This window comes from Pan troglodytes, chromosome 4, assembly GCF_028858775.2.
Source record: "Pan troglodytes isolate AG18354 chromosome 4, NHGRI_mPanTro3-v2.0_pri, whole genome shotgun sequence".
Lineage (NCBI taxonomy): Eukaryota > Metazoa > Chordata > Mammalia > Primates > Hominidae > Pan > Pan troglodytes.
The window spans coordinates 141,274,820-141,287,354 of NC_072402.2; the positions used below are offsets into that span (position 1 = coordinate 141,274,820).

Below are 12,535 nucleotides of genomic sequence, written 5' to 3' on the forward strand. Positions count from 1 at the left end.
ATGATAAAAGGAATATTTTTTGTAAGTTATAAAACAATAGCGTCTGCCTTTAGCAAGTAATCTCAAGAGAGTCACTTTCAGAGTCCAGACTGGAAGAACACTTAACTTCAAAATAGCTCTTTACAAATACTAATCAGATGGTCCACAAAACTCTCTACCATATGAAAGTTATCTTAACCCAAGTAGGGAAGTCACAGATAGCTGTAAATATCTGTGTGCCTAGCTCTGTGTTAGAAGCAATGGTGAATGTGTGTGTGTGGGATGGGGTGGAGTCAGTGGGTATGTGTAGGTGTGTTGGTGGGTGGAGAAAGGCTGCATTCATTTAGGTGCAGGAAAAGGCTTTTTTTTTTTTTCTGACCAATTAGGTTTTTGACTGAATGGACCAAACTGACTGTTGTGGTGTCATGGAAACCTAGCCATGGAAACCTTATAGAAATATCAGGAGCTGAAGGGAGGGAGTGTTGAAGAAAGCATCACAGAGAGATTGCTACCAACTGATTCCCATAGATACTACAAAAATAACTCCTTTTATCTTCCCATTTTCAGTGAGAGAATCTCACTATTTGGAAAATCATGCTTGCTATTCTGCAGCTTTCTGTACAGATAACTAATAAACAACTTGGAAAACACTCACTCATCTCAAATGGAACTGAATTGAATCAGATGTTCAGTTTGGAGGGCTGAGGGAATGAAACTTACCTTTATATCTAATGCAGGCCCCCAGCCTTCATAACTAGTACATCAGCAAGTCCTATTAATTTTATGTCATAAACAGATCTTGAATCCACCTCTCTTTACCCTTACCACCAAACTACAACATTTATCACCCCTCCCAGTCCCCGAAGTCCCCTCTTATATGTTTTCATGGCACTCTATGCTTTTTTCAAAGCACCACCCTTTACATATTCATTTATGTGATTACCACATTCATTTGTTGTTTTATTAATTCATTCACTTATTCATTCAACAAATATTTATTGAGGGCCTGCTCTGGGCCAAACACTGTTTCAGCGACTATTGACACAATAGTGAAAAAAATAGACAAGGTTCCTACTCCCATGGAGCTGACATTTGAATGGGCACAGACAGGTATAAGCAAATAAGTCACAAATAAGAACAATGCCTACTGTCTAATTGGGAAGACAGACATTCAATCCATTATTCCCTCAGCACCCAGTATGAACTTCAAACACAAATCAGACCAGGTCAATCTCTGCTGAAATCCTTTCTATGGCTTCCTATTGCACTTAGAATAATATGCAACCTCCAAACATAACCTAATCATGTTCAGCCATTGAAGGTAGTATCTTGGTTTTAAAATATCATTAAGTAAACAAAGAAGGTATTAGGCCTACTTCATGAAAAGCAAATGAACTCTCAAAGGAATGGGTGTCCTCCTTAACACCTTCATTTTCAACGTCTGCAATGCATGAGTTGCATTTTGTTTTATGGCATTTTTTTCTATTTATACTCAAATAGATAATTTTTAAAAAGGTTAGTTTGATTATCATACCATCTCTTAGAAAACTGTTATTTGATGAGTTATGTGACCTCCCCAAGCTTTAGTTTTCTCCTATATGAAATGGGGATGGTCATATTTTATATCATACATTTGCTTTGGTGATTAAGTGAACCAAAGGGCATAATACCTGAAACAAAATAAATGTTTAATTAGATGTTTTTCCCTTTGAGCAAATGAATCAGCACTCATCATTATTGCTGTAAATAAACAAACTTACTGACATGGGAATGAGAATGTCACTGAAATGAAAATAACATAATTGTTTACTTCACAGCAGGGTGATGGTTGGGGCAAGAAGGCATCTGCAGCCTGGGTCACTGGTAACCTGTCATAGTGACTGAGCTGACACCAAGCCTTGCTCTGAAGCAGGTATTTTTATGCAGTTAACCTTCTCTGGGCTGGTGATTATGCAACATGTTTGTTCCCTGAGCACACATTGTTCTCAGGCGGCCGGCACGGTCACTAAAAATCCTACCTGTTTTAGAATCTTCCTATTAGTAAATACCAGGCAATGTCACTAAAAAGGCTTACAGGCTGAGAAGAGGAACTGAACAAATCTTGGAGCCAAGATGCATCTCCTTTTTAGGTGGTACTTCTCCAGGGAACGATGTCCTTATCTGTGAGACCTTCAACTGAATGTAAGCTCATCCCCCATCATTTACCCTTGAATAGCCTCACTCCTACAGACCTGCTCTTTAACTGCTTTTATAGCTTCCTCAACTTTTTCTGATCGTAAAATAGAATATATAGCAAGAAGAAAGAATAAAGATCACTAGTCATTCTACCCTCTCTCTACCTCCAAATAACAACATAACTTTGGTTGACATTTGATTATAGCCTTCCAGGATTTTCCCCCTATTTCTCTATATAGACATATTAACTGGTTTAAGAGCATGGACTGTGGAATAAGACTTCCTGGCTTAAATCCCAGCTGTGTAACTTATTAGCTATGGAGCCTAAGGGAAATTACTTTTAGCTTCTCTGCCTCAGTTTCTTCACCTATAAAATAGAAATATTCCTGGAGTATTGTGAGGATGGGTAATACATATAAAATGGTTTGAACAGTGTCCACTAGGCACTCAATAAATGCTATCTAGATGTATAATTATATGTAAAAGTTGAATAAGGAACACTTAACTATGTGACTTAGGAAAGAGAAGAAGAATGTCTCTACTTCACAGCTGATTTCCCCAAATAAATAGTCGGTACACAAGAAACATTTGTTCAATGAATGACAGTGTGAACCCATAAATGAACTGATAAAACATGGACGAGTGGATAAATGATGAGAATGGATCAATGTAGTGTAAATGCAGAGGAGCCCAATGGAAAATTTCTGGCTGAGGAGAATCTGTGGGTCTTGGTGATTTTTCTAGGAATATTTGTAAGACTTCCATAAGGCACTTGAGGACTTCTTGGTGGGAAGAATAGAAACCCACAGAATTACTCTGGATTGCAGGGGGACGAAGGGAACTGAATTGTTCAGCGGGTCTGTAACTGACAGTGGAGCTCCTGGTTTCCTTTGTTGTCAGATCTCCTCCTACTGCTCAAACACCATGCTTACCTTTCTGCGGGGAGCGGAAGGCTCCATTCCTGAGTCTCGCTCCTACTTCTCCATGTGCTTAGGAAGAAGATTCTGATCAGCAAATGCTAGAACTCTTCTCTGAGTCCCAGAACCTCATTACCTGCTGGGTTTACTTGGGTTTATTTATAGACTTGAAGAAATAACAGAAGTCAGTCACTCACGAGGTTTCCGAAAAATCTCTTCAGAACTTCTCCAGGCAAAGTGCCCCATCTTACCTCCCAACTCGGACCAGGGAAATGTATCTAGTTGATAAGCAACTCTAAGCTCTTGGTGAAAGGCAGCACTCTGGAATGAACCAAATGTTAGTATTTTCCATCATGGAGTTCTTAGAAGAGAGGAGTCTCAAGAGGGCTTGAAGAGGGGGTGTGAAGGGGTGTGTGTCCTGTTAATGCATGGTAGAATGGGCTGAGAGCCTGTTTGAGGCCTGGCATAACACAGGGTGGTTTCACACATGGCTCATGGTGAGGCCTGTCTTCCACCCTCGTCGAATATCATTACCTCACTCTTTTCCAGTTACAGGAAATCCAGTGAGTGCTGGCCACAGTATTTCCCTGAGATCCAAAGCAAACAAACCCGCCTCTCCTCAGTCCCGGAGGCTGACGACATGTGAAGGAAAAGCCAATTCATAGTATCTTTCTGTTGGGCCTGAGCAGCTGAGGGTGAACCCACTGGGCAGGCAGACAGTGGGCAGCTTTCTAAGCACATATACGGCCAGAGAGCAGGGATGCACATGCCCATCTTTTTCTTTTTTTCCTTTTATAAGAAACATTATTTGAAGTCCATTTTTCTATTTGACAGACTACCAGGGCTGGAGTCCCAGCTCTTCTACTTACTAGCTGTTTGAGCTCAGGCAAGTCCCTTGAGCTAGCAAAGCCTCAGATCCTTCATCTGTAAAATGTGGATCGTAGTAGGACCAGTCTTCATGGGAAACAGAAGCATTAAATGACAGCTTCCATGTGAAGTGCTTAGCACAGTGCTTGATGCGTATTACATACTCAATAAATGTTTTCTATTCTTGTTATCTCCAGTTAAGATAGATGATCAGTCCATATTATTTAGGATATTTAGTGCCATTTCTCCCTCAAATGCAGTATACAGTACTTTTTTTTTTTTTAAAGTAAAAGCTTTTTTGAAATAAAAAATTCACACTGAAATCGGGAGAAACCATAAGCGAGTAGCTTGAAGAACGTGTATAGAGTGAGTGCCATGTAACCACACCCACATCAAGACGCGCAGCATCAGCAGCTCACGGAAGTCCACTTATGCTCCATTCACATGCACTATTCCCACTTTTCTGACCTCTGTCATGACAGATCAATTCCTTAAATGAAATCAGTGTCCTAACCACCATCCAAATAAGGAGATAGAACATTTTCAGCAACCCAGATGAATTCCTATCTCACCCAAACAAAACTGTTCTTTTGACTTCTATTACAATAAATTTTGGTCTTGAGTTTCTATAAATGGAATGATGCAGATGATATAGTATGCACTCTTTGGTGTCTGGCTTCTTTTATTATACTTACTCAACCATATGCTTGTGAGATTCATCCATGTTGCTGTGTGGAGCAGACATTTCTTCTTGTTGCTGTGTATAATATTGCATTGTATAAATATTCCATAATATATTTGTCTGTTTTATTGTTGATGAATATTTGTGCTGTTCCCAGACTTTTGCTATTACAAATAATGCTGCTATGAACATTCTTGCATATGTTTTTTGGTGCATATATATATACCTTCCTGTTATTTATATATTTAAGAGTGAAAGTGGCTACATCATAATGTCCATATGCATTAGTTTTAGTAGGTAATGCCAAACAGTTTCAACATTGTACCAATTTACATCACAGCAGTATATGAGAGTTCCAGTCACTATACATTCTCATCAACACTTGTGATTACAAGTTCCTTTTAAAAAATTTAGCAGTTCTGCTGTGGTGGGTGCATTGCATTATCTCATTGTACTTTTCATTTGCATTTCTCTGATGAGTAAGATGTTGAGCTCTTATATTGGCCAGTTTCATATCCTCTTTTGTGAGGTAGCTGCTCAAATATTTTTGCCCATTTTTTTATTGGATTATCTGACTGATTTAGGTGAATTTAAAATGTAAATATATTCTGGAAACACAGAATATATAGATATTTGTATGCAAATATCTTTTCCCACACTGCAGGTTGTCTTTTCATTCTCTTGATAATATTTTTTGATGAGCAGAAGTTTTAAATTTTAATATAGTTCAATTCATCAATCTTTTTCTTGTGGTTGGTACTTTTAATGTCTTATTTAAGAAAATATTGCTTATCCTGAAGTGATGAAAGTATTTTCCTATGTTATCGTTTGAAAGATTATTGTTTTTCTTTTCATATCTGAAGTTGATTTTTATAAATCGTGTGAGGTGGGTTCAGTACTCTTTTTTCCTTCTTTTTTTTTCTCATATGGGAATTCAATAGACTTGACACTGTTTGTTATAAATATCTACTTTCCCTATTGCAGAGTAATAACACTATTGTTAGAAATTTGGTGACCATATATGTGGGGGTCCTCTTGGGATTTTAATTAAAAAAAAACTGTGCTTTTTACCCCTTTAAAATATTTAAATTGTGGGCCAGGCAAAGTGGCTTATGCCTGTAATCCTAGCACTTTGGGAGGCTGAGGCAGGTAGATCACTTGAGGTCAGGAGTTTGAGATCAGCCTGACCAACATGGTGAAACCCTGTCTCTACTAAAAATACAAAAATTAGCCAGGTGTGGTGGTGCACGCCTGTAATCTCAGCTACTTGGGAGGCTGAGGCAAGAGAATTGCTTGAACTCAGGAGACAGAGGTTTCAGTGAGCCGAGATCGTGCATTGTACTTCAGCCTGGGTGACACAGCAAAACTTCGTCTCAAAAAAAAAAAAAAGTTTAACTTATGATTTTGTGATGTTGGATACACAGATCCATGTCCCCAAAGCAACACCTTCTTCTGTTCACAAAAAAATTCAGGTTTGAGATAAACTCCCAAAGTTCCTACACTGAAATAATTTTTTTCTTTTTCTTTTTACCATACTGAGGTGGACACTAATTTCAAAGGATAGAAGTACTGAGAAAGTAATTACAAGTTTGCATGTGCATCAGCAGGAATCAGCCCATAGTGCAGTGATTTCATACAATTTATTATTGGTAAATATTTTTGAAAACACGTTATTTTCTACTCAAATGTAATTGGATGCTACATTCAATATAATGATCAATATCAACTGAGATTCTAACACTTAAGAGATAGTAAATATATGACATAATCCTCCTGTGATCATGGCAGACACTGCTAATTATGACATTCTCCAGCACACATATGGTAAATATATGACATATGGGCCCCCATGCCTGCCTGTGATCATGGCAGACACTGCCAATTAATCGTGGCATTCTCTACTGTATAGCCCAGAAGTGGCATCAGAATCCTTCTCAATGTAGAGCCCTAGGCATTCACTACCACCAATTGATTAGATTTGTCACATAAAATGAAACCTACTTGCCATCATTAACTTAGAATTTCTGGCTGCATTCACCTCTACTATATCCTTAAAGCTCCTAGATTCCTGCTTCTTCCAACATAATCATCCTACATTTTTCTCTGAATTGTCTGTATTATGTGAGCTGTGATTGAATCATTTACAGTGGTATGAAAGAAGACAACTGGCTGGCTGGCTGGCTAGCTGCCTCCAGCGGGCCTGCTTGGGTAGGCAATTCCTTGGTTGGGTAAGCTCAGGACAGAACCTAAGCCTCACCTTCGCAGCTTATAAAGCTTCATTCAATCAGCTGTCCCTGAGTTTATCACTCTACCAGGAACTAACTTATAAAGAAATTAACAGGCGACAGATTTATAAATCAGAATGCTGACTGACTGATTGGTAGTGGGGTCACAAAACTTTCCAATGGGTAGAATATTGGTTTCTACTACTCAGGAGAGCCACTCTCTTGTATAGAGCTACCTGAAAAACTGAATTAGTAATTGGAGGTTTAGTGGTTCAGAGTGCAGACTCTGCACTAGGACCTCAGAGTCTAGGTCTTGGTGATTTTAGGCAAGTTACCTTTAGCTTCTAAATCTCAGTTTTCTCATCTTTACATTGGGAGAGGGGGTGATAGTAATTACTTCTGAGGATTCAGTGCACAAATGCATATGTATCATTTAATAGCTTAGGATCAGGCATGTAGTAAGCAGTCAATAACTGTTAAATTATTAGTGTAGATTCAGCACAAAGGGAATGGGATATTTTTAAGTGCTGTTTTGTCCAGACTATGGAAAATCTTTGAACTCCTTTGCTCCTTCTTTTCTTTTTCTTCTTTCTTTTTTTTTTCTTTGAGAGAGAGTCTTGTTCTGTCACCCAGGCTGGAGTGCAGTGGTGCGACCACCGCTCACTGCAACCTCCACCTCCTGAATTCAAGTGATTCTTCTGCCTCCGCCTCCTCAGTAGCTGGGACTACAGGCATGTGCCACCATGCCTGGCTAATTTTTTGTATTTTTTAGTAGAGATGGGGTTTCACCGTGTTAGCCAGGATGGTCTTGATCTCCTGACCTTGGTGATCTGTCCACCTTGGCATCCCAAAGTGCTGAGATTACAAGCGTGAGCCACTGCACCAGGCCTACTCCTTCGTAGAAGCAAAAATAAGTCAGTTCATGTGATAAAGTATCTGTCACACTTTCTTTCTGTTGGATAGTTTTGGATGAATAAAAATTCTTAAACACAAAATCCCCATTCACTAGATTTCATGCTCATTTCCCTCTTCTTCCAAAACCAGTCATCATTAGATTAGATAAAATAAAAGGACTAGGTTTTCCCACTTATATTGGTCATGTTCTAATCCCGAGCATAAAAGCTGGCCACCTTGCTTTGACAACAGGCAGAGAGATAATTTGGTCTTTTGATTGGCCTCAGGAGATCTCCTATTTCCTTGATAAAGACTTGGGAGAGTTAAGGAAGAACATCAATGTGCAGCTGAGTATATTTTTATTGTAATTTTACTGGAGGTGGGGTGAGGAGGAAGATGAGTATGTTTCCTGAGCGGCTACTGTATGTCACAAGCACTTCCCATGTGCTACTTCACTTAATCTTCATAACAACCCTATAACACGGATGTCTTTATCTATGCTTTATGGGCAATGTCCAGAAGGTGAATAATTAGCCTAAGATCCCACAGCCAGCAGGTGGTGGATTTGAACATTTGATGAACTTGAACCCAGAGCCATCTGATATCAGAGTTAATGTTCTCTGAACTCATGACACCTTACTGGCTACTTTTAGCTGAATTTTCAGAGGCTGACATTTCTTCTCACCTCATATGGAAGATTATAGTTTGCAGACTCTATTAGTGTGATTACAAAATCTTTGTCCATTTATATAAGTATGAGAAGATAGATGTCAGTAAGGAGATCTAGAAGAATAATACCCAGTGGAAGGGAGAAATTGTTTAAACCAGTGGTTCACAGTCTTGAGTGTGCATCAGAGTCACATAGAGGGCTGGCTAAAACACAGATGGCTGGGCCCCACCCTGAGTGATTCAGTGGGTCTGGGGTGGGGTCTGAGAGTATGCATTTCTGACAAATTCATATATGTGAATATATATATATATTCACATATATATATGAATATATTCATATATATTCACATATATATGAATATATTCATATATATATTCACATATATATATGAATATATTCATATATATATTCACGTATATATATGAATATATATATTCACATATATATGAATATATTCATACATATATATATAGTATTAACTTACACAATCACAAGGTCCCACAATAGGCTGTCTACATGCTGAGGAGCAAGGAAAGCCAGTCCGAGTCCCAAAACTGAAAAACTTGAGGTCCAACGTTTGAGGGCAGGAAGCATCCAGCATGGGAGAAAAATGTAGGCTGGAAGTCTAAGCCAGTCTCTCTGTTTTCACGTTTTTCTGCCTGCTTTATATTCGTTGGCACCTGATTAGATGGTGCTACCAGATTAAGGGTGGGCCTGCCTTCCCCAGTCCACTGACTCAAATGTTAATCTCCTTTGGCAACACCTTCATAGACACACCCAGGATCAATACTTGCATCCTTCAATCCAATCAAAGTGACATTCAGTATTAACCATCACAATGCTGATGCTGCTGGTCCAGAGATTACATTTTGAGAAACACTGGGTGATTTAAACAGGAGAGAGAGAAACAGGTGGGAGTAAGAGTGGAAAAGACAGTGGGCTAGAGGGTTAAATATCCACTAAAAGCTGTACTCTCCTATGGCCACATATGCTATGTTTTACAGGATTTATGCTCTTGTCTATCACTTCCAGCATCACTCCAGTGTACGCATTGATTCTGGGAGCAGTAGAGATGTGGTTGGACAGGGTAAGGACAATGAGGGCCTAGTAGTAGAGAAGGAATGAGGTGGCTGTGAATTGGGTGGATTAGATGGCAGCTCTTTTACCTGCCAGCATCCAGATTGCCCTTTCCCGAGGGAGAATTGACTCTGGCTAGGCCCTATGCAGGGAGGGGTGGGCTAGAATTAGAGCCGTAGCAGGCAGCAGATCCTCTTGGGCCATTCCAGAGTGAAGAGTGTGGGCAGCCAGGCTTCCAATGGGGAAGGTTCAAACCACAGAATTTGTTCTTGAGTCACTCCCCCTTGTTTCTGTACTGATATTGGAACCAAACCAAGCCATAGTTTTCCGATCAAACTGCTCCCCACGCACTCCTCTGTTCCCACCAAATTGCAAAATAGAAGAAAAATTGAAGAGGAGACTCTTTGGGCCCTTGCCATGCTAGGCTTGGAAACTCAGCTGGGGAAAAGGAGCATGAAAAGGTTAAGCAAATTGCTTTACTACTTACTATCCAATATTGGACTTTGGGTTTGGAATTTGGTTTGAGGTAGATAGGGAAAAATATTTCCTCCTTAACTGATTGTTCTTGGGCAAACAAGAATGTCAACGAATGTAAGAAAGAAGCTTTATCTGCAGTTATCTTCCTCAGCAGAGGTGTTTGTTTTATATCTCTCTAGCTTCATATGTGGCTTTAGGTGAAAATAATAGTGATTAATTTCAGGCATTGTTGGCTTTTACTGAGCAAGAGGTGTGAAAGATTCCTGAGAGGCCTGTTTTCTTGGCCTTGAAGGAGAAATGTTACGTTAGATGTTTCTAGTCATTTTCAGAGGCAGTGTGATGGTAATTTATGTTTAGGATACATTTCTTGAGCACCTACTATGTGCCAGGTACTGGTAGGTGCCAGTAGTAGCAGTAATGAAAAGATCATTGTTAAGACCAGGTTTGAATCTTAGCTGTATGCTTCCTAGCTGTATGTCACTTTGCTTTTCTGAGCTTAAATTCTATCTATAAAATGGCTGTACACTCAGCACACAGGGGTGCTGCAAAATGGCTTTGAAAATCATAAAGAGCCATGTGAGTACAAGGTGGCAGTATTGTAGCGTTTGAGCTACCTTCTCTCGGCATTATACAGTCAGACATTATTGTGTCGCCTGGGATTAGCACAGTGCTTGACACATAGGGGTACTCAATAGCCACTTGTAGAAGGAAGGAAAGAGGTAAGAAGTGAGGAAGGGAAGTCCAATGAGTAGGTCCTCAGCAGTTGCACTTCAGTTTCAGTTCTTCCAGAGCAAAGGTCCCTGATAAAGTGGTAAACTATCTATGGTTAGGTGAGAGCTGCATTGTACTTGTGGTGATTCATTCTGGGTCAGGCTAAGCACTAACCCGCATTCTCTTGTCCACTGATCATTGATCCTTGAATGTGGACTTTGGTTCTGAGGTGAAATCTCCTCTGAAACATAAACATCTTACTTCCACTCTGCCATCTCACTGGTATGTTTGGGGGATCAAATTAGATAGTAGATGTAATTGTGCCTTGAAAATTGTGAAGTATGATACAGAAAAGATATTTTCTTCTATTTTTATGCACAACTGCCTCACACTAAGTTTTCAACAAAAGGCTTAAAGGGAGGTCTCATATTTATTTTCATGGCTTGCTATGGTCGTGCTTTCTCATGAACTTGGGGAACTACTGTGGGAAGTTGAAAACAAGGTATTTTTAAGTAAGAAAAAATAACTTTTTGGAACACCTTTAACAGGAATCCCACAATGAAAACAATAGGTGGTAAGAGAAGTGAGTAAGAATCTTGCTGTACAATGGAGAGAAAGGAACTAACGATCAGCAGCTAGCAAGGAAGGCAGGAAGGAGAACTGGCAATGGATGGTCAGGAGTTCATGGTGGATGGTGGAACTGCTCAGAGAAAACATCTGCTGACGCAGCCACAGACTGATCTTCCCTGGGTGGAGGTGGCCTGGTCCACATGAGGTCCAGGATCTCCTCACTTTCTCCAGTGGTAGCAATTACTGATCAAGGACCTCTGCTTTGCTAACTACAAGCTGAAATATGCCCTAGTCCTGTGCGTGAGCCTCCACAGGAGGTTGCCCTTCAAATATCTACGGGGGCCAGGCAAGGTGTATAAACAAGTGAAGTTTGCAGGAAAAATAAACAGGGAGTTCTGAGAACTGGGCAAACTCAAGAACACACGCGTGGGCTGCAGGCAACAGTGGATCCAGTTCATTAAAGTCATCTGGAATACGATCCAGTTTTTCTAGATCATCAACTTTTTAAGAAAAGGAAGAAATCTGTATTTGTAAAATAAAACCTCCCAATCTTAAATGTTAGATATACTGTGTGGGACTGGCAAACTATCTCCCTGATTTACTTGTTTGCCATCTCTGGCGTAAATCCTGATATGCATCTCAAACATGCTTTTATTAATTTGTGTGAATTTCTCATAAGAACCATAAGCACAAGCCCTACATATTCACCATCTCAGAGCACGCTGACCTCTTCCCTCTTAGAATAGTTACTGTACATCTGGTGGGGACGCAGGCAATATAGTACAGTGGTTATGAGCTTGGGGTCTAGAGTTAGATGCTCTGGGCTCGAATCCCTGCTTTAGCTTTTCCCAGCTGTATGACCCTAAATCGGACATTTACAATTTCTTTCTTTTTTCCAGAAAAAACATTTATTGAGAGCAACCATCATACCAGCACTGCCTTAGGTCTTCTGGGAATATGGTTGTGAACAAGCTAGGATGTCTGTTCTGGAGGGATTAATAACATGACACATTCTGGATCATAATAACATAGCTTAATGGCACTGAAAATGAGCACATCAGAATAAACCGTAAATAACACCAACCACTAATGCTTACATTTAAAAGTAATAGCGGCATCTAAAATAACCTTTAAAATAAAAAAAAAAGTCATTTTCAACATGTACTCAGCTATTTTTTTTTTCTTCAGACAATAGCAGGGATGACATATGTTAGAAGATAAAATATATCAGTTTAGGCTTTTAGAACAGTCTTGCATCACTCCGTGCCATTTATTTTTTTGTCAGATGAGG

At 39.6% G+C, this 12,535-nt stretch overlaps 1 long non-coding RNA gene across 1 annotated transcript in view; it reads left to right on the forward strand.

Annotated features, from left to right (window-relative positions):
- The first annotated feature begins 1,821 nt into the window (after window positions 1–1,821).
- LOC112209241 (uncharacterized) overlaps window positions 1,822–12,535 on the forward strand; it is a 37,016-nt gene continuing 26,302 nt past the window's right edge. Inside the window, exon 1 of the long non-coding RNA XR_002943958.2 lies at window positions 1,822–2,160. This is a non-coding gene — a long non-coding RNA (uncharacterized LOC112209241). The remainder of the gene's footprint in view (window positions 2,161–12,535) is intronic.